Source organism: Acipenser ruthenus, chromosome 9 (assembly GCF_902713425.1).
Source record: "Acipenser ruthenus chromosome 9, fAciRut3.2 maternal haplotype, whole genome shotgun sequence".
In the NCBI taxonomy this organism is placed as follows: Eukaryota; Metazoa; Chordata; class Actinopteri; order Acipenseriformes; family Acipenseridae; genus Acipenser; species Acipenser ruthenus.
In genome coordinates, this window is record NC_081197.1 from 36958736 (window position 1) to 36978891 (window position 20156).

The 20156-nt window shown below is 38.0% G+C and overlaps 1 long non-coding RNA gene across 1 annotated transcript; it reads right to left on the reverse strand.

Annotated features, from left to right (window-relative positions):
• Window positions 1–6755: 6755 nt before the first annotated feature.
• LOC131737991 (uncharacterized) lies at window positions 6756–14376 on the reverse strand. Its single transcript, XR_009329555.1, has 3 exons — window positions 14215–14376; window positions 13027–13060; window positions 6756–7970 (listed from the first exon to the last, which is right to left on the reverse strand). It is a non-coding gene; the product is annotated as an uncharacterized LOC131737991 (long non-coding RNA).
• Window positions 14377–20156: the final 5780 nt, after the last annotated feature.

Below are 20156 nucleotides of genomic sequence, written 5' to 3' on the forward strand. Positions count from 1 at the left end.
CTGGGGGTTAATTAAGATTTTAAGGACAGATGAAAGCCTCTGTACATGTTTTATTTTTGAGGATCCTTTGTTTTTTAATAGAATTTTTAACATTGATGCTTTTAATTCAAAACAGCTTTTTTTAGTGTTTTTACAGGCCGGAGTCACCACCCTGGGTCACCTGGTAGACTGGACTGAGTGGCGATGGAAGACTGGGGCCAAGCTGACTGCAGTGTTGGGTCTGCACTCGGTGCGCTTCATAGGGAGGGTGCTGAGAGAGATCCGAGCCTCCCTGAGCCCAGCAGTGGAGTTCGTGGCGCAGTGCTTCTCAGAGAGGCAGGCCCCGGAGCGTGAGCCTGATTTCCCCTCAGTACTGCTCTCCCCTGCACTGCCGGAGGAGGAGGAGGAGGGGGGGGGGGGGGTTGGAGCGACCCGGGATGCTGTTATCCCTGGATGAAGAGACCAATTTACAGTTTCACTCTGCAGAGAAGAGGCAGCTGTACGGCACTATGGTTAAGACCCGGCATTATCACAGACTTAAAGACCTGACTGATACCAAGTGGAGGGCTCACCTGGCGATGGAGGAGTCTGTGCGGCCGTCCTGGAGGGTGCTGTACAAGCTGCCTCTGCCCAAGCGCTCCAGGGACCTGCAGTGGCGAGTGTTGCATGGCATTGTCGCCACGAACCTGCTGGCTGAGCCGAGTTGACCCAGGTGTGGGGGAGCAGTGCCCCTTCTGTCTCGCTGTGGAAACTGTGTTTCACCTTTTTACAGACTGCCCACGATGTAAATGTACCAGTCAATAATATGATGAATATAGATGAAGATCAGGAAGGGTTTAAGATGCCAAAAACTAGGAAAAAGAAAAGAACGTTAAATTCATCTGAAAATTTGACAGTGCAAAAGAAAAAAGCGCTGGTCGGCATAGACAAGCAAAGAGCTGAGACGAATGGGGCCGCAGTGGATCTCGGCGCTCTGTTGTTGCAGGCTCCTGCCCAGGCGGAGGAGTCTGTCTGCATTGAAGCACAGTCTCCTCGGCTGGCGAGCTTGCAGGTCTCTCGCAAGGACTCTCTGTTGAGTTCCGCAGCTGGTGAGACAGACTCTGACAGTGCAGGGGAAGGGGATTTTACTGATGATTTGCAAGTTGATGATAGCAGAATATATAGCGCTCAAAGCATAAAAGCTTTTCTAACTGAAACTAAAGGAAAAAGAAAAATTGTCATTGAGGATTTTTTTCCTGATTTGAAGCAGTTTGAATTGATGGGCAGGCTGATATTACAGAATGCCGGGTTAGCTGAGTTTAGTGAAGCTGAATGTTACAGACTAAAGAAATGGTTAGGTACTGTCCGTAGTGTTTTAAAATAAGTACCATGTTTAGTTTTTTGAAACTCCCCTTTTTCTCTGTTGTATTGTTGTCATCTACTGTATGTTTTGTTCTTGTTTCTCTCTCCCCTTTTGCTTTCATGAACTCTTTAAAAATAGGTAGTCTCAATGTAAATGGTGTTCGTGGTTTAAATAAAAGAGAGGCAAGAGAGGCAGTCTTTAAGTTTATTGAACAGAAAAAACTAACTGTTAGTTTCTTACAAGAGACTCATTCTGATATTTCTAATGAAATTGAATGGAGGAAAGAATGGAAGGGAGAAATTTGTTTTAGCCATGGGTCTAATTTAAGTGCAGGGGTAGCGATTTTATTTTCAGAATTTTTTAAACCTGATTATTTTAAAGTAATTGATGTTTTTAGAGGCAGAATTTTAATAGTGGAGGCCAATTTTAAAAATAACACTTTTATTTGTATTAATATCTATGCTCCTAATAATGCTCAGGACAGGAGTGATATGTTTACTGTTCTTGATAAAATGCTGGCAGGCTGTGGGGCACAAGAGATTGTGATTATTGGGGGTGATTGGAATTGCACTGTGGATTATAAATTAGATAGGAACAATTTGGAGCCCAGTCCACAATCAGCAAAACAGCTTCTTCACATCATTGAATCATACAATTTGGTAAATGTCTGGAGGAATGCAAATAGTACTGCTAGTCAGTATACCTGGTTAAAACCTGGCCCTAATCTAATTTCAATGGCCAGACTGGATAGATTTTATACTTCCAGACATCATTTAAATTTGATTAAAGGCTGTTTTATCTCCCCCAGTGGCCTGTCCGACCATTGCCTCATTACATTGTCCTTATTTCTTCCTTCTGTAAAAATGCATAGTGCCTATTGGCACTTTAATAATAGATTGTTACAGGATGGGTATTTTGAAGATTGTTTTAAATATTTCTGGACTGAGTGGAAAAAAAGAAAGTCTTATTTTAAATCCCTGAGGCAGTGGTGGGACATAGGCAAGATCCAAATAAAGATCTTTTGTCAGCAGTACACTGAGAATGCCACAGGCAGCTTGAATGACTCTATGGAAAAGCTGGAGGTGGAGATTCTGGGGCTTTATAAAGATCTGGAATCTCAACCAAATAGCAGGCTGTTAGAAGAAATATAAAAAACAGTCATTGGTTGACCTACTGGACATGAAGGTACAAGGAGCACTGGTCCGCGCACAGTTCCAGGGTTTGACAGAGGTGGACAAGCCAACAAAGTTCTTCTTTGGTTTGGAGAAGAAAGCAGCAAAGAGCAGGGTGATTCACTGTTTGAAAACCCCTGCAGGTCAGGTGATGGAGGACCCAGTGGAGATCTGTAGGTTTGCTACAGTTTTTTATAAAAACTTATTCGCAGCAGAAGCTGAGAGAAACGCACAAGAGATCAAGCTGTTCCTGCATGATCTCCCACAGATTCCACAGGAGGAGGCAGCAGACCTGGAACCCCTGCTTACATTTAATGAGCTCACTGATGCAATGCAGCAAATAAAAAACGGTAGAGCGCCGGGACTAGATGGGATCACCGTGGAATTTTACAAAGAATTCTGGGCCTTGCTGGGGTGGGAGCTGTACATGGTGCTGCTGGAGAGCATCAAGGAGGGGTTGCTGCCTCTGAGCTGTCGGCGGGCGGTAATCACCCTGCTCCCCAAGAAAGGAGATCTGAGTTACTTGAAGAACTGGAGACCAGTGTCCATCCTCTGTCTCGATTATAAGATCCTGTCGAAAGCCCTGGGGAACCGTTTGAAGAAAATCATGGAGTCAGCGGTCCAGTCAGATCAAACTTATTGTGTTCCTGGCAGGTCAATTTTTGACAATATTTACTTAATTCGAGACCTTTTGGCAGCCTCCAAGCTTTTCGGCTTTAAATCCGGTCTGATTTCCTTGGACCAGGAGAAAGCTTTTGACCGGGTCGATCACCAGTATTTGTTTAAGGTGTTAGAGGCCTTAGGGGTCGGCCCGCGCTTCATAGAGTTTGTTCAGTTGTTGTACTGTCGTGTTTTCAGTGTACTGAAGATTAATGGTGGCCTGAGTGAACCCATTCCAGTACAGAGAGGTATCAGGCAGGGCTGCCCCCTGTCTGGTATGCTCTACTCCCTTTCAATTGAACCCCTCCTACATAGGATTAGGCAGTTGTTGTCTGGCATCCCGATCCCCGCCAACCCTTCCCAGGCTGTCAAGGTCTCTGCCTATGCAGATGACCTGACAGTGTTTGTGTCCAGTAGGCAGGATGTGGAGATTCTGTGTGACTGTCAACGTCATTTTGAGAAAGTCTCCTCTGCTAAGATTAACTGGAATAAAAGTAGTGCCCATTTGGTGGGGTCTTGGGGTGACGCTCGCCCCCCTGACCTCCCGGTAGGGCTACAGTGGAGCCACTCGGGTCCTAAGATCCTGGGGGTCTTCCTGGGCGAGGAGAGGGATCTCCAAAGAAATTGGGAGGGACTGTTAGAGAAGGTGAGGGGTCGGTTACAAGGCTGGCACTGGCTCCTGCCACAGCTGTCATTCAGAGGAAAGGTTCTAGTAATTAATAACCTGGTAGCCTCCATGCTGTGGCACAAATTAGCGTGTCTCGATCCCCCGCCCGTGCTTATTAAAGAAATACAGAAAATGCTGCTGCAGTTCTTCTGGCATGGGATGCACTGGGTAAGGAAGGGGATTCTGTACCTGCCCGTACAGGAAGGGGGGCAGGGTCTCATTGACATCAGCAGCAGGATCGCAACGTTTCGTCTGCAGGTCGCCCAGAGGTTCCTGTACCCCCCTGACCCCCCCCCCCTGCCCTGGATGCTGTTTGCAGCAGCTATCCTGCAGTGCGTGGGGAGACTTGGGTACGATTTGTTTGTTTTGCATACACAGAGTTTGGATCTGACTCTGCTCCCTCGGTTTTATAGGAGTGTTTTCAGTGCTTGGCAGCTTTTAAAGATTTCTAGGAATTTTAATGATTTTAATTGTTTTGGGTTTTTAGAAGAGCCCTTAGTGTTTAATCCCAGTTTAAGAATAGAGCTTTTAAATTCTAAAAGTTTTATTTCTTTACTAATTACAGCAGGCTTAAGAAAGGTGAGGGATTTTATTGATTTTAATAGTTTTAGCTGGATAAGTGCAGACACCCTATCTACTCATTTAGGTTTCAGATCTGTAAGAGTCTTAACAAGTTTTCTTTCAGATTTGAGAGAGTCCCTCCCTCTTGCAGCAATAGAGAGAATAAATCATTTTTTTCTCGAGCATTGTTGGCCAGTGACACTAATTTCCCCTCTCTTTTAGTGTCCCCTTCTGTTACTCAGGATCCTGATAAACCAGGCCACCTACTGAACCTTAACAGCCTGTCTAGTCTCTCTCTCTCCACAGTGGATAAAAAGCAGCTGTATGAAGTCTGTGTAAAAGTACAACATTATCCACAGCTGCAGTCTCTCCCTGACACCCCGTGGAGAGAGCGTCTCACTGTGGAGGAGAGCGTGAGACCTGCCTGGCGAAGGCTCTATAAACTGCCGCTCCCCAAGAGGTCAGGGGATCTCCAGTGGAGGATCCTCCATGCCACCATTGCTACCAACGCCTTTTTGAATATCCTGGACCCTCAAGTGCGAGATCAATGCCCGTTCTGCACTGAGAGAGAGACAGTGTTTCATTATTTTCTTTACTGCCATAGATTACAGACGTTGTTTGCTGCACTGAAGAGAATCTTCTTTGATTTTTCCCTGGAGTTCTCTCACATTGTTTTCATCTTTGGGGTGCAGTACAGTCAGAAGCATAAGTACCGTTGCCAACTGGCAAATTTTCTGTTAGGGCAGGCCAAGCTGGCTATCCTGAAAAGTAGGAAGAGCCAGGTTGAGTATGGAAATGCACAGAGCGCTGTCTCAGTGTTCAAGACTCTCGTAATGTCCAGGATTAAACTTGATTTTTGTTTTTATAAAATGACTAAAGACTTGGACAAATTCATCTTGATTTGGTGTGTGGGTGGTGTGCTCTGTGATATTGAAAATGAGGAACTGTTTTTATATTTATAAAGGCTCTTTTAAATTGTATGATTTTTAATTTTATTTAGGGTTTATTGTGTATTTATAGTAGTTTTTAGTCATAATCTATAGCTATTTAATGTTTATGGATTGTGAGTGGATATTTTAGTTTTTTGTGGAATGAGAGGAGCTTTCTTGTTTTGTTAATAAAGGCTTGTTAAAAGTCAAAAGTCTCTCTCTCTCTCTCTCTCTCTCTCTCTCTCTCTCTCTCTCTCTCTCTCTCTCTCGCTCTCTCTCTCTCCTCTCTGCACTTCCCTGAGTGCAGAGAGCTGCAGGTTTATATACTCTGGCCGAGGGATTAACTAGTTGTTAATTATCTTATTACACCTCGGCCAGAGTCTGCACGCGTTTGGTAAGGATGCATGACTGTCAGCTAGTTAAATAATCAGTAGCTGATCAGCCATGCATCCTCACGGGGTTGTTAAATATAATAATAAAAGACACAGCGCTTTTATCCGCGCCGCAAACAAAAATACAAATAATAATAAATAGGGGCGGGACACTCCGCCACACATCCTGACAACTTTTTTACACTTATAAGTTTAAAGTCTGTTTCAAAGATATTTTTAAAATGTCCACAATGGGGTTTAAGATCTGTCCTCATGTTCAGTTACAGCGACTCGCGAGAAGTGCCAGTGACTATCTATACAGCACAGATAGTTTACATGTTTTCAGGGTATTGGCGCAGCAAAAGCAAATCAGCCAAAAGCACCATTCCCCATTTAATTTGTAGTTCCCAACATGAAATTACGTGAAATGTTGAAAAAAAAAAGTAAATACCTGTCATACAGTAAGAGAAATAAGTCGCCAAAGGGAGGTAAAAATGTCCATCTCCTTCTTCTTCTTCTTCTGACGTATTTTTTATATATATATATTACAGGGCATCCAACTTTAATGACAGTTAGTATTTTGTCAACATGGAAATATACTGGGGAATGCATTTACTTTGACATCTGTATCATGTATATTATACGATTTATTGATATTTTAAAAGGCACTTTATCGACGCATATGGATGTTATAGCACATTCAATTTTAATGACAATTAACTTGTTATGTCAACATGGAAATATACCAGGGAACTTATTGTGACGGCTATATCATTTACATTAAATTACATTTCTGCGAGTGACAGCTAAACTTCTGTTCAGTTTCCAGGTTACCTAAAATTACAGATAGATGGATGCTGTTTGCAATTATTGTACTTTTAAATATGTCATAAATGATATCAGTTCAGTAAAATAACACATAGTATAATGCATTCTGTTAACAGTAAAGGCATATTTTGTGTAAGAACTGGGAATCACCAACCTGCTTAATTGTGTTAAACTGTATTACAGTATACTGCAGTTTTGATAGACCAAGGCTGACTGAGAAATATGTCCGGGTTTGGTTTGTGGAGAAAATGGCAGCCCTACCCTGAGTACTGCTCCTAAATATGAACATGTTACAATATACTAAATTAACAGATCAAGCTTATTATGATAGTTTGCAAAATTAGATGAAAACATTCAGTACAATCGGGATAATACATAATCATTATTTACAAAATCTTGCATACTACTTTGTGGCGTGAAATGTTTTGCACACAACTTTAACATGCATATATATTGTTATTATTATTATTATTATTATTATTTATTTATTTGCAGACGCCCTTATCCAGGGCGACTTACAATCGTAAGCAAATACATTAAGTGTTACAATACAAGTAATACAATAAGAGCAAGAAATACAATAACTTTTGTTCAAGCAAAGTACAAGTGTGACAAACAACAATTCAATAATACAGCAGATAATAGTGATAGTTACATCAGGATATGATTAAATACAAAATACTACAGGTTAAACACTTGGCAGATTACAGTATTCTGAAGTACAGGATTAAATGCAGATAATAGCAAAATAAAGCACATTTACATGAAGGGTGATAGTGTCCCAGGATACAAACAGAGGAGTTCTACAGGTGCTGTTTGAAGAGGTGAGTCTTAAGGAGGCACCGGAATGTGGTCAGGGACTGGGCAGTCCTGACATCTGTAGGAAAGTCATTCCACCACTGCGGAGCAATGGTGGAGAAGGAGCGGGCTCTGGAGGCAGGGGAGCGTAGTGGAGGTAGAGCCAGTCTTCTAGTGCAGGCGGAGCTCTTTCTTTCCTATTTGTCTTCCCGCATTGTACGAGTAGGAGAGAGCACAGCTGGGGGTGTGGTGCCAGGAGAAGCCGTGTCGCTCAGAGGGAGTGGGATGAGGTCATCCAGGTGACTGTCAAGTCGCTGCCGGAGAGAGTGCAGCCGTTGGCAGAGAGTCCCGTGCCACTTGTTTTGTGTTTTTCAGGCACAATAAAAGCAGATCAAAACGCATGAAAAACACAAGCCAAGTTAGTAGAAACAACTGGGGCAACCTTGGCCCCCACTGCTTGGACAGTTCTGCCTATTTCCTTGGTGCTGGCCAAGGTTGCCCCAATTGTTTCTTCTAACTTAGCTTGTGTTTTTTATATCTCTACTTTAAATGGCTGGGCACTTTTGGTAACTTGGCGTTTTTTCACATTTCCAGTGTGTTTTTGTTTCAGATATATATACACACAGTATATAGAAACACAAAAGATTGGCCAGGTTGCTCTTACTGTAAAAAAAAAAAAAAGGAATTTCTCAGTGTGGCTTTAATGATCTGACTCATGGAAGCAGAAATGCAGAATTAGTTGCAAGAAAGGATAAAGAGGATATGAGACTGTGCCCCCACTGCGACATGATAGAGAGAGGAAGACAAAGATCATGTGATAATACACTGGTGTTGAACTTTCCACTGTATAACACAGCTAGGTCAACACTGCTCAGTGAAGCAGTTAATGAGTTTGACCATGATATTACTGCACAGAAAACCTTGACAAAACAAATGCATTAATGCAACAGTGAGAGAATAAAGTGGGGTACTATAACAAGACCATGTGAAGATGATCTTGTGTATTACCTTGCAGTCACATCAATAGGATACAACATCTGATGAACTGTAAAAGCAGATTATCAGAAAGGTGATTTTAATGTATATACAAAATTGAAACAAACCTATTGATTTCTAATCATGCTGACGCAATCATATTTTCTTTTTTTTTACCAATTAACAATTCTGATTAAACATTTGTGTAGAAAAAAATCATAGGTCTGTAAAATGTAATTGATTTTTTTTTTTTTTACCAACAACCATTACCGCCTTTTCTCAGAGCTTAAGCAAGGTCTGATAAAGACATGGATGGGGGCCTTTTCAATTAAACCAAGTTCTGCAGGAAATGGTGTTGACGGCTCAGTTGGGGGCCACTCTTCTCTTTAAGCCAGAGCTCAAGCAATGCTTCAGTATGAGGTTAGGATGGCAGCTGTGCTTTTACCCATGATTTTATAGAATTTGTCAAATGTTAAATGCTAGACTGTGACTCCCATGAGAGAGAACTGAAATAACTTCCAAAGCAAAGACTAATTCTGCATTTGTAGTATTTCATCTATTACACACTCAAACTTACATACTTTGTGTGCTGCTGGTAACTGCATGAAACATATTCATAGTGATATTAATGTTTGAAAGCTGTGAACAGCATGAATTGCAGCTCCAGTAAGCATCACTGTTGTTTATAAATATAGATTACCATGAACGTAAGGGCACTCCAGTTATCCCAAATGTATATCTTTGTCGACATTACATGTTTTTTCCCCCCCCTACAGGCATTATAAGGCTGTGAAACATTTTGTCAGTTTCTCAGTCCCTCAGTTTTGCCTGATCGTGGAGGTTAATTTAAATATTTGTTTTTATTTGTAAACATGTTCAAACTAACAGCTAATTTGTCAGTGTAGGATTACAGTAGAGGTACAGTTGGCTGTTTCTGCATAGTGTCAAGTTTTAAGAGCTGGGTTCGATGACAGCTGATAGAATTTAAGAATGAAGCAGCAATGTTTACAAATTAAGTGTGTGTGATAGTCCTACAGAGATTCATCTACCCCTTCTAAAGTATTTCTATCAATTTTGAGTGCTCTCTAAAACCACTGAGTTGCATAATTTATCGCTATAAAACACCTATCCCCCAGTTCTGGAAATCAATATCTGCAGCTTAAATCTTGACTTTAAACTTGTACGACTGGGCTGACGCATATCCTGTTTTGTGTTGTAAAGTGGTTGTGTAATGCTTAGAAAAGGAACTATATAAATCCAGTGTGTGTTATATAAAACAGCACTTTTAATAAGAGCATAATCTTATTAAAACATATTAGCCTTTTTAAACTGAGTTACTGTAGGTTTTTGTAGATTTTTTCATCAGTAAAGTGTTGGCTTAATTCCAGGAATTTGACTTTTATGTGAGCTGCTGGGTTTTGTACATTTACTATCTCACATGGGATTGTTTAAAGTGAGATTTGTATCAGGTGTTTCACTTTATTTATGTTTAGGATTAATGTTTGTTATTTGCATATCATGAATGTTTGCAGAAAAGATCATTACCAAATGGATTGGTATTTAACAGAATAAAACCTGTCAATTTATATAAAGCTTCTTCCTGAGATTGTAGGACTAGAATGTAAATAAAACATGCAGCTTCTTTCCTCTATTCATCCCTCTAAACTCAAAATAAATTCACTCTCCCCAATGCATTTACTGATTAAGAGCTTAAGTAAAATTTCCATTTGCCGGATCTGGGAGAATCAAGGGATGCACTTGAGTAAACCTCCCAAAAAATGAATGTGCCGATTTCCATATGATGTGGATGTAATTCCTGGAAGTGTTATTACAACAATAAAGGAAGCAAGTGTGGAACAGTGAGATATCTGGGAACTAATACATGGTAAGCAAACTGAAATTACTGTATGCTTCTATTTTTTATTCCTTTTTCAAGTTTTACTTTTTGAACATGCTAATCCATTCTCTAGCATCTTCTTCTGAGACAGTGAAAAACTATCTGCCGATGGCTGATTTGAGATGATCAGACCCATTTGGATTAAAGTCATTACAAATTGTGTTTTTTTAATTGAGGTTGCATATTGTTCTGGATTTTAAAAAAAAAAATGAACTAGGTACAACATGAGAACTTAATACCTGTGAAACATTTTGCTGTCATGTGACTTCAACCGTGCTGTTGTCCCTCATTAAGCAACATTGTTCTGGAACAAATTGCAAAAAGCCTACGTGACGGATGTATCTGGCATTTACTGCTACATACTAGTGAATTTATGATGTGAAACAAAATAATCTTGTTGCAATAACAATCAGTTTAATTATCAATCAATACAGTTGGTAGTATAAAATACAAATGGTTACAACTAAAATGAAACCAATAACTAGTGTTCTACATTGGTTTCCCAATAGCACCAATGCAGAACATTGCACTGAATGGCAGAGTGGTTGTAATGTCTTATTCTATGATCTAAAGCTCCTACACTCACTAATGAGAATGATGATGCTTTTGCTTCATCCGAGTTAAATGGCTACTTTTCAGAAAATTGTCCATCTTGAGATCACACTGAGCCATTAGTAATAATCCAGTTATTACTGTGTCATTACATAGCAACCTATACTGTAAATAGTAAAACAGACGCTTATTATTTTTAATATTAGTTTCCCTCTTAAGATAGTCTAAATATGTGCTTGATATGTTCAGCAGAAACGCATTAAGTAACAATTTTAGTTTGTTTCTTTGACCTGTACCCTGCATTAAAACTGGCAAGTTGAAAGCAAATTAAGAATTGTGTCCAAAATATTATTTTGTAATTAACCTGTAATACTTGGATTGAATCAATACAAAATAGCTACAAAATTCCTTGCTAACAATTTGTAACATCTTTAACAACGTGTTTACATTTAGCCATTCAACCGGAAACAGTAATTAATTTGTTCTGAATAGTGACCATGACTATAAGTAGTTATGTCATGTGTAGGTTGTCTCTGTTCAGTTTGAGCAGAGGCAGAGCTGAGTCATTCTGTCTGCTCAAACTGGACCAAATTATGCCTCTTAACAAGGGACTGCATGTTAGCTTATTATAAATCCTTTAACAGGGATTGGTTGATTTCTCCTACTTGATTTACAGTTGTCAGTCCTCTTGAGGGCACTCTGAACATATAATTTTCTATTTTTCACTTTGGAAGTTATATGAAAAAATACATTGTATGTTATCTAAATTTCACAAACTTATAAATATGTGTGTACTGTAGATTGGTGTTTGTCCTTGTTGACTGTTGTGTAAGATTTGGTTCAATGTTTCATGCCACCAACTATTGGTATCACAAAACATTAGGTCACAAAGAGAAAGGAAAAGGGAAACTACATTTTTTTGAGAAATGTTTTTCTGCTTGCATGTTCTGCTCTTGAGCCCCACTTCCTGCTTTTATACTTCAGGGACAATGTGGCATGGGTAGTTCACTAACAATGTCATGTTCTGAGTCTGCTGTGGTCTCAACTAGTATGGCCTACTCTGATAACAGCACCAACACTGTTCCTTATGTCTGTTATCATTTTCTTAACCTCCACCTGGAACTCCAGATTGGGGATTGTCCAAAAACTATAGCCTTTGTTCCTCAGAATTGAGTTTATAATTAAAATACTATTTCCTTCAAGCACTTTAGCAGCTGTATCTTTGTCAGTCTTGATTTACATTTTTTTCCCCCCTGAGAGTTAGAATGGATTTTCGAGTTGTGGTTTGTAGACTAAAGTATTTTCTGAGCTTCAAACTATTTTATTTACCCAGAGCTGCATTTCTGAGCACTAATATAAATATAAAAATTAATTATTTAAACTTCAATTCAATCTGAGATTTAAAACAATATTGATATATTGCAATATTTATGTACAGTAATATTTTGATGTATTTTAGATATTTTTCCATATGACATTATGCACAACTCAATAGTTTATGATAAATATATTTTCTAGTCAGTTTGCAATATATTATGATAGCTAAGTTGAAATGTACCGACACTAAGAGTCATAGAGTTCCATATATCTGTAAACAACTCCATATATAAAGAGTGCAGATAGTCCTTAAGTAATACCAGGCTTCTTCGGTAATATTCATATCATGTATTCTGTATATACTGTAGACAGTCATTGAATAAAGTGATGTTTTGTCAACCTACTTATTTCTTTTTTTTAATTTCCTCCAGTTTTTGAAATAATTTGTTGCTTTTTATGTCAACTGAACTAATGGTTTGCTGCAATTATTCCAATATTTTTGAATGATCTTTAATTCTTTGCAAAGAAGCCTGACCAGTGAGAGATGAAGACACACTTACATGGTGAAGCTGAGGCAGGACGTGAATTATTAATATGGCAATTTGATCTATTCATTATGGCATCCATACTAAAAACAACAGCACAAAGCACAATGGAAACAAAGTACAATGTACTGGGTTTTTTTCTGTCTGAATATACAACAGACATGTTTTTACAATATTTTTCATATTGTTAACTTTCTGACAGACTGCTCTTTTGGCATTGATAACTTGAACACTTGTAGAAAACACTGTAAAGGGGCATGGTGGGTGATTTTTTTTGTTATTATTTCTAGATTTATATAAAAAAAGACTGTAATGAAAAATATAACAATTAAAGAAAACTAATTGTAAATGCAGCCCTCACTACATCCCTGAGGGTTACAATGTATTAATACCTCACTCTAAATAAACATGTTCATGTTCAGTTGTGTATTACCATGGAAACCTCAGCCTCTTCATGTCTCGTGGATCTAAAAGAAAAAAGGAGTTCTTTGTTTTGTGCTTCATATTTGTACTACTTGAACTGAAAAGCTGTCATTGTGATTTGATGCCTATTGATAAAATAAGCATGCAGGTACTTCATAAAAAACGAGAAAACATTTTTTAATTATCTATTTTTTTTTTTTGTAATGCACTTAGCCATTTTAATATGTCTTGTTTTTCACAAAGCGTTGTATTTCATTTTACATCTTAGCTACATTAATTCCATGCAGAAATGTACTAAAAGCCACAACAGAAGTGTGTGTTTTTAATAACAGACTTTAAAATAGTTTATCTTTTGTGACAAAGATCATGTGTGAAAAGGTACATTTATCAGAGGTCAGTGTAAAGAGGTCAAGTGAATTGATGGACACTGCTAACAGGGTGAGGCATTTTATAACTCAAAATGCTTCACAATCTTTAACAACTAATGTAACAGAAAATACTACTGCAATTAATTTAATTAACAGCCTTATTGATCAAATTTGAGAGCTTACATTTTTTCAAAAAGAGGTGGACCTAAATATTTCTGGCCTTTAAATACAGTAACTCATTGGGTTCTACACTAGTAATGATCTATTTACCATCTTATTTGACATCACTAATAACAGAAAGGAGCATATTTATAAATGATATGTATGCATTGATCAGGTGCATCTTTGTTATTTATTGCTAATGAAACATCACTGCTTTATTTTGAATACTAGTAGTTTTGCTTGAAAGAAAATATCCCTTAAAGATGTTTAGGTTTTTAGTTATTTGCAAGGTTATTGCCTTGGAAATAACTAAAAGGTTATTGCCTTATCTCCTTGAGGATTTGTCATATCACAAACAGAACCAATGTTTTTACCAGTGACTTACAACTCCTGTAAAACATTGTTGGAAGGCTACTTGTGACTTCAGGAGGGTAATACTAATACATTTCTTCAACTCATTAAATATTTTACAACACCACAGTCTCAAACAGCATTATTAGTCATTTGATGAGATGATAGCATATTCACCTGGGCCGCAAAAAGGCCTAGAAATCTCAGTTAATGGGTTCTCTTCATCTAGTGGGGAGGGTCCAGCACTTAATCCAAGTCGCCAAACCCTGTCCCGATGGAAATGTCAACAAGGAAAGGTAAAGATGAAGGTGACTGACCTGTGTAAGGCTTTTATTTGGCTCTCTTCAGACTCGATCCCCCCTCTCCTGCACGACGACACAGAATCCTGTAACAGAAGAACGAACAGCACTGAATATCCACACTCCCTCAGTCCCTGGTCATCCGCTATGTACTCCCTGATCTCGGCCCTCCCTACTCTTACTCCGCTGATACTTGAGTAGGGTAAGACCTTGCGTCTCGGGTGTGTACAGGGAGATGGCAAGCCTTCCCTCAGTTGGTGCCTGTTTGCTCCTCCGGGGGTTCAGTCATGGAGGGGGGTGCCTTGAAGGGAAGCAGTACAATTTTTTATCATTAAAACCACAATGGTTGTCGGTAACTATAAATCTTTCTGCCAAATGTATTTGTTTCTGAGCCGAATGCCAAAAACAACACAATAGTCTTTGTCTGCCTCAATAATATACTCAGGAATGAATACTTAGCTTTGCTATAAGTTTCTGACCGGTCCTTCCGCCATGTCTTTATCCTTCCGTATTCATTCTCAAGTTCCTATGATCCCTGTTGTTGTAGTCCAGGTCTGTCTGTCAAGATGGCCAACTTCCTGTGTCCTCTAACCATGAACACCCTAGAACCATGAACCCCCTAGAACCATGTGCTTTCCTTCCTGTACTTTCAGTTCCCTTTTTATAGGGGATTATCAATGATAGTTAATTGGTTCGAATGGAAAACACCTGTGGCTGCATTTGGAATTAGGAATGGGACTATTTTCTACCTCTATTCACCTGTGCTGTTGTACAAATAATAACACACACTTAACAAATAAATAACCTAAACACAGCAATTAATATAAGCAACAAAAGTACCTCCATTTGGGTAATGAACAAAATATAACGTAAAACATAACAAGTGCAAAAAAACCCAATATACTAATACAATAAATACAAAAGAAAATCAAACATAATGTGCACAACCCCAATTAATGTATAGTTACTTGTGACATCTTTTTTCTGAGGTTTCAGAAAAGCAACAGCAACAACAGATGAAATGGTTTGAACATGCAGGTTTCACATCTGTCCAGGGGACAATTGATTGTAGCTTTACATTCACTGTCTGTTCCCTCCTTTAACAAGAGTTTCATTCAGAGGCATGCAGGTGTTTGTTGATTTTACTGCATAATGATTAGGACTGGCTGAGATATTTAAAGCAATACATTTTGTGTTGGCTTGTTTGGGAGTATGTATTTGTTTTACAACAAATCTATATTTTTAGTCAGTGTAAAAGCACTATGATTTGTATCCATTTCAAGACATGATACTCTTATGTTTCCTCAAATCCCAGCTGTGGAGACAGATTTAGAGAAACTTTTGGTGCACTGAAAATGAGTCTTGAGACCCCAATTACAGTAACAACCCGCAACCGCCCCCCCGAATTTCTAATAAAATATTTGTGGTAAGTTCCATTTAGAACATATGCATTTCTTTATTCAATCAACACAGTAAGAACTTTCATAAAGAAACACGATTTATTATTTTGGAATATTCTATCGGAACATTGCCTGCTCTCACTTTACAGGCCAATGGCAGAATGTAATAACCATTGGGCTCATGTGTATGATCAGACTAAAACCAAAAATAATATGTTGGGTGTAAAGACCTGCAGGTGTTTTTCAGTCATTTGTTTGATAGGTACAACTGTGAAATACCAATTCTCAGATTCTTAATAGGGTTATGATCCCTTAGCTGGAGCCTTTTTTTGTCTTAAACAATATTGTGAGATTTATTAAAAAAAAAAAAAAAAAAAAAGTTTACAACATTTAAAACAATATCATAATGCTTATTAGAGGTCGCGTTAATGCAAAAATTTGCATCCTAGATTAAAATCCATTGGACGGAAAAATATTTTGTCTTCACTGGATGCACACAATGGAAAGGGACGCAGACATGCATATTCATTGTAATCTATTACACTGCAGCAATGACCGTAAAATACTTGCTTGTTTAAAAATAAACTGTTCTGCAATAGCAAACAGCATTGATTAAGGTACACTCCAGTCCTGTAGGTGGCAGCAATAAGACTCATATTTGGCTTTGAAAGCAATATTTAGGATATTTACTTTTAGGCCCTGTCTACACTACATAACCGATCTCGAGAACCGCACTCAAAAACATTAAGCTTATCATGCGGAATTACAGTAAATACAATATGAATTATATAGCTTAAAAAAGGCTGTGGCATTACAGAGACATTTGTCATGACTGACGTTCTCATGCATATCCATTCTAATGATGTTTCATCTTCACTCCAAAATCGTGAAAGCATAACAAATTGGAATTGCACACGAGCCTTGCCACTGTCAACATTTCATTCCACAATGTAAAGTTAGTTACTAAAATTCCAACATAAACATGGGCAACGAAGAGGCTCAAAACCAAGTGACCAGATCCCCCCTTATTTCTGTGCAGGAATTCCATTGAAATACATTTAATAAACACCTTTCATAGGCTCAGGATGAAATCTGAGCTAATATAGTCTGACCATTATTGTCTCTCTTTTAATCATCAGCAACAGTGTGCTGGGTGTCTCCATTAAGTACCTTGTCACGCAGTTTTAATTTGTTATCTATAGAGAGGTTACATTTCTGTTAAATATGCTGACGTTATTCATTAGTATGATTCCACTGAGAGTGTTGAAAATAGCTCTTGTACGTTTTATTAAAATATCATTATCTAACAGATATAGGTCCTTTAGTGACAGGCAAATTTCTGAACAGATCTAGTCAACAACTTTGAGCTATTTCACTTCATATTATTTTTCCCTGTGTGAAAGTTTCAGTATTTTACTTCCTCTGTTCCATTGTAAAATGAAGAATCTTTTGTGTCATGTATTGATTTAATACATGGAATACAACCCTACCATGTGCTTGTGCAGTGCCAGTGTTCCATACCTGCCCCCTATGAACTGTGCATGAGTTTGTACTTTTTGAAATCTGTTATTTCTCCTCCTATAAAAGGGTTCTTCCCATGAACAAGTTATGACAAAATGTAAAAAAACTGTGTCAATAATTTTTTTTTTCTCATTTTGCTCACCCCTGAATTTTACAGGAAAGACTCCATTCATTCGCACTGTGAACAGGAAAATATGATGTAGTAACACTAAATGTCAACGTGAGGGTTTATTAATTGATTAGACTTTAACTATATATCACTATCGCAGGGCAGTATTATATAACTAATGTTATTTCTAGGTAAAGTAGTGCAAGTCTAGTGCTAATTGTTTCTCCTAACAAACCACGGTGCTGATGTTTTAAAATATGAAATAAAATTACATATTGGTAACTCACTGTTACTCACTCAATGTAAATTGTAAATTAGTATACGTTGATATTTTTCAACCTACTTATTGAAACAATTACAAGGTGACCTTACGACAGATGATTCTTGAATGTTTCACCTACTAACCCCCTTCATTATAGTCTTACTGTTATTTCTTACAGTATTTATCACACTTTAATGAGATAATTTCCTGGCTTGCCAACTGGTGTATCAAGATAAGGGTTTAGAATGAACCAATAGGTTCCTTTACAAGGAAGCCAGACACAACAATACAACCCTGTAAATAATATGGCAAATAATAGTTGGTTACACCTGAGTATGACTAAGTAAAGCATTTCATAAAGCTACAGCTATTAAGTTGTAGGGTTTCTGTTTAACTCAATATAGTTGGTTAAATGATTAAATGGTTTTGAATAATGTGAACTGCCAGTAGCACATGTTGTTGTTTACAGCTATACATAGATGTACTATTTTTCTTTCTGTTGGGGAATAATGGCATTTGTTCAAACTTGACTCTTATTTATTTATTCATTTTTATGGGCTGCTCCGATTAACAGATTAATCGGGCCGATTAATCAACTAATGAATTATTCAGAGATTAATTTTTTCACAATTTAATCGAGCAGAATTTTTTAAAAAATGTTCACGTTATAAATTGTCACATATCCGCCCTGACTTTACCCGCCCTGATCAAAGTTTCATCAGCGTTAGTCATGTGGACAGCACCAATGCAAAAGACTACAGCAAGTGTGTTTACAATTATTTTTTAAAAAGAGGGACGTCTCTTTTCACTGCTGGAAAGAGTGTTAATAGGAATAAAATAGCACATGATTTCAGAATTGGTAAGAGTGCTGCTGTGACAGATATACAAAAGTCTGCATCGAGATAAAAGAAAAAAGTTTGCATCGGACGGGTGTCGACATTCTTTGGAAGTAAACAACGAAACACTCCAAGTAAGTACAAGTACAGCTGTGTGCAATTTAACTTCTGTGTTCTAGTTCTACTTTTCAGTTTTAGGCTGGGACCAAATCAAAACTTTGACAACCTGCTAATCGCACTTAACAAAACTGTATTTTATAGTGTTTTCTTTTTATGAGTAGAAGAAATAAAATACTTACAAAAAAAAGAAAACAAATTAGCGGGTTGTTAAAGTTCTGATTTCGTCCGGGCTTTAGTCTTTTAATTTATTTGAGCAAATGAAAACAACCTGTAGATTTTTTGTTTGTTTGTTTCTTAATTTTTTTGTAAACCCGTAATGCACTTGTAAATTACCCGACGATATGCAAAATAATAGGCCTACTGAGTATCTTTCTAAACAATGGGTTTATATTTAAACAAGAGATCTTTTCAATGCTGAAACGGGAGTTACTAGGAATAAAATAGCACAAGATTTTGGAATTGCAATGCACCGCTGCGACAGATAAAAAAAAAAAGTCTGCATCAGAGATAGTATACAGTGAGTACCGTACGGTATACATTTATATACTGTACATAAACAAAGTTTGCATTGGATGCCGACAACGATACAAACAACGAAACGCTCCAATGCATTAATGTAAGTGCACAATGTAACGTCTGTGTTCTAGTTATATTCTATTAATGTCTAGTATTTTTTTTTAAATATTACTGTGCAGGACCCGCTTTAAGACTGTTACCTTTATTTTAAAATGTGCACCGATTAATCTACCGATTAATCAACTAATATCCATAAATTAACCGATCAACTATCTTAATCGAGTGACAGCTCTAATACCGTATTACTTCAATTTGGCGCCATGGTGTTATTTTAAATTGATCAAAATGATTGTAATATTTTATTAAATGATTTAAGGCATTTTAGAAACGGCGCCATGAGAGGCTCCGATCTGCAGCACTATACTCATGTGTGTTTTTGGGGCTTGAATACAGTACATTTACTGACAGTTAACAAGAGCCTGTACCAGCGAATCAGGAGAGTGTATTGGTTGCTATGGGGCGGGACAAGAAGAGGAGAGAGAACGGTAGTTGTGTGTGATGCAGTTGTTTTTCTTAATGAAAAATATTACCTCTGAATATTGGTTTGATTTCTGTTAAAACTAAAATATATCCTACTTGGTTATTTTTTTTCTCACTGTAATTTACCTGCTTGTTTGTAATTTCTCTGTAAGAGAAACCAAAACTAAATCTTCTCATAGATAGTAAGCACGTTTTTTTTGTTTTTTATATAATTATACAGGACTCCAATTGAATAAAAAAACAAAACTAACCCCCCTACAAGAAGATATATTCAGCCAGCTTTCAGATAGCACTTAGAGTGACCAGCAAAGCTATAAATTCCCCTGAGTTTAAGTTTTCACCATCCAATCTGAGGACGAGGTAAACAGACAGCCCTTGTTTTATCCCCTGCTGTGTTGGCACTGAACTCTGCTGGAAAAAAAGGGACGTGAAGGACTGCTGTGCTGTAAGTAGTTCATCTTGGGTTGTCTGTCGGAACTGTACTATAAAATAACATTTGCTTACTAAGGTGGGTGTACATTAGTTTGTATTACATGCTGGATTGAGGTTGCAGTCTCTTCGGGGGTGTCATGTACATAGGCAGAGTTGCGTGTTTCTTTCTTTATTTTTTGAGCAGGTGTTTATTCTAGGGGGGCATCTAAGCTGATATCTGAGTG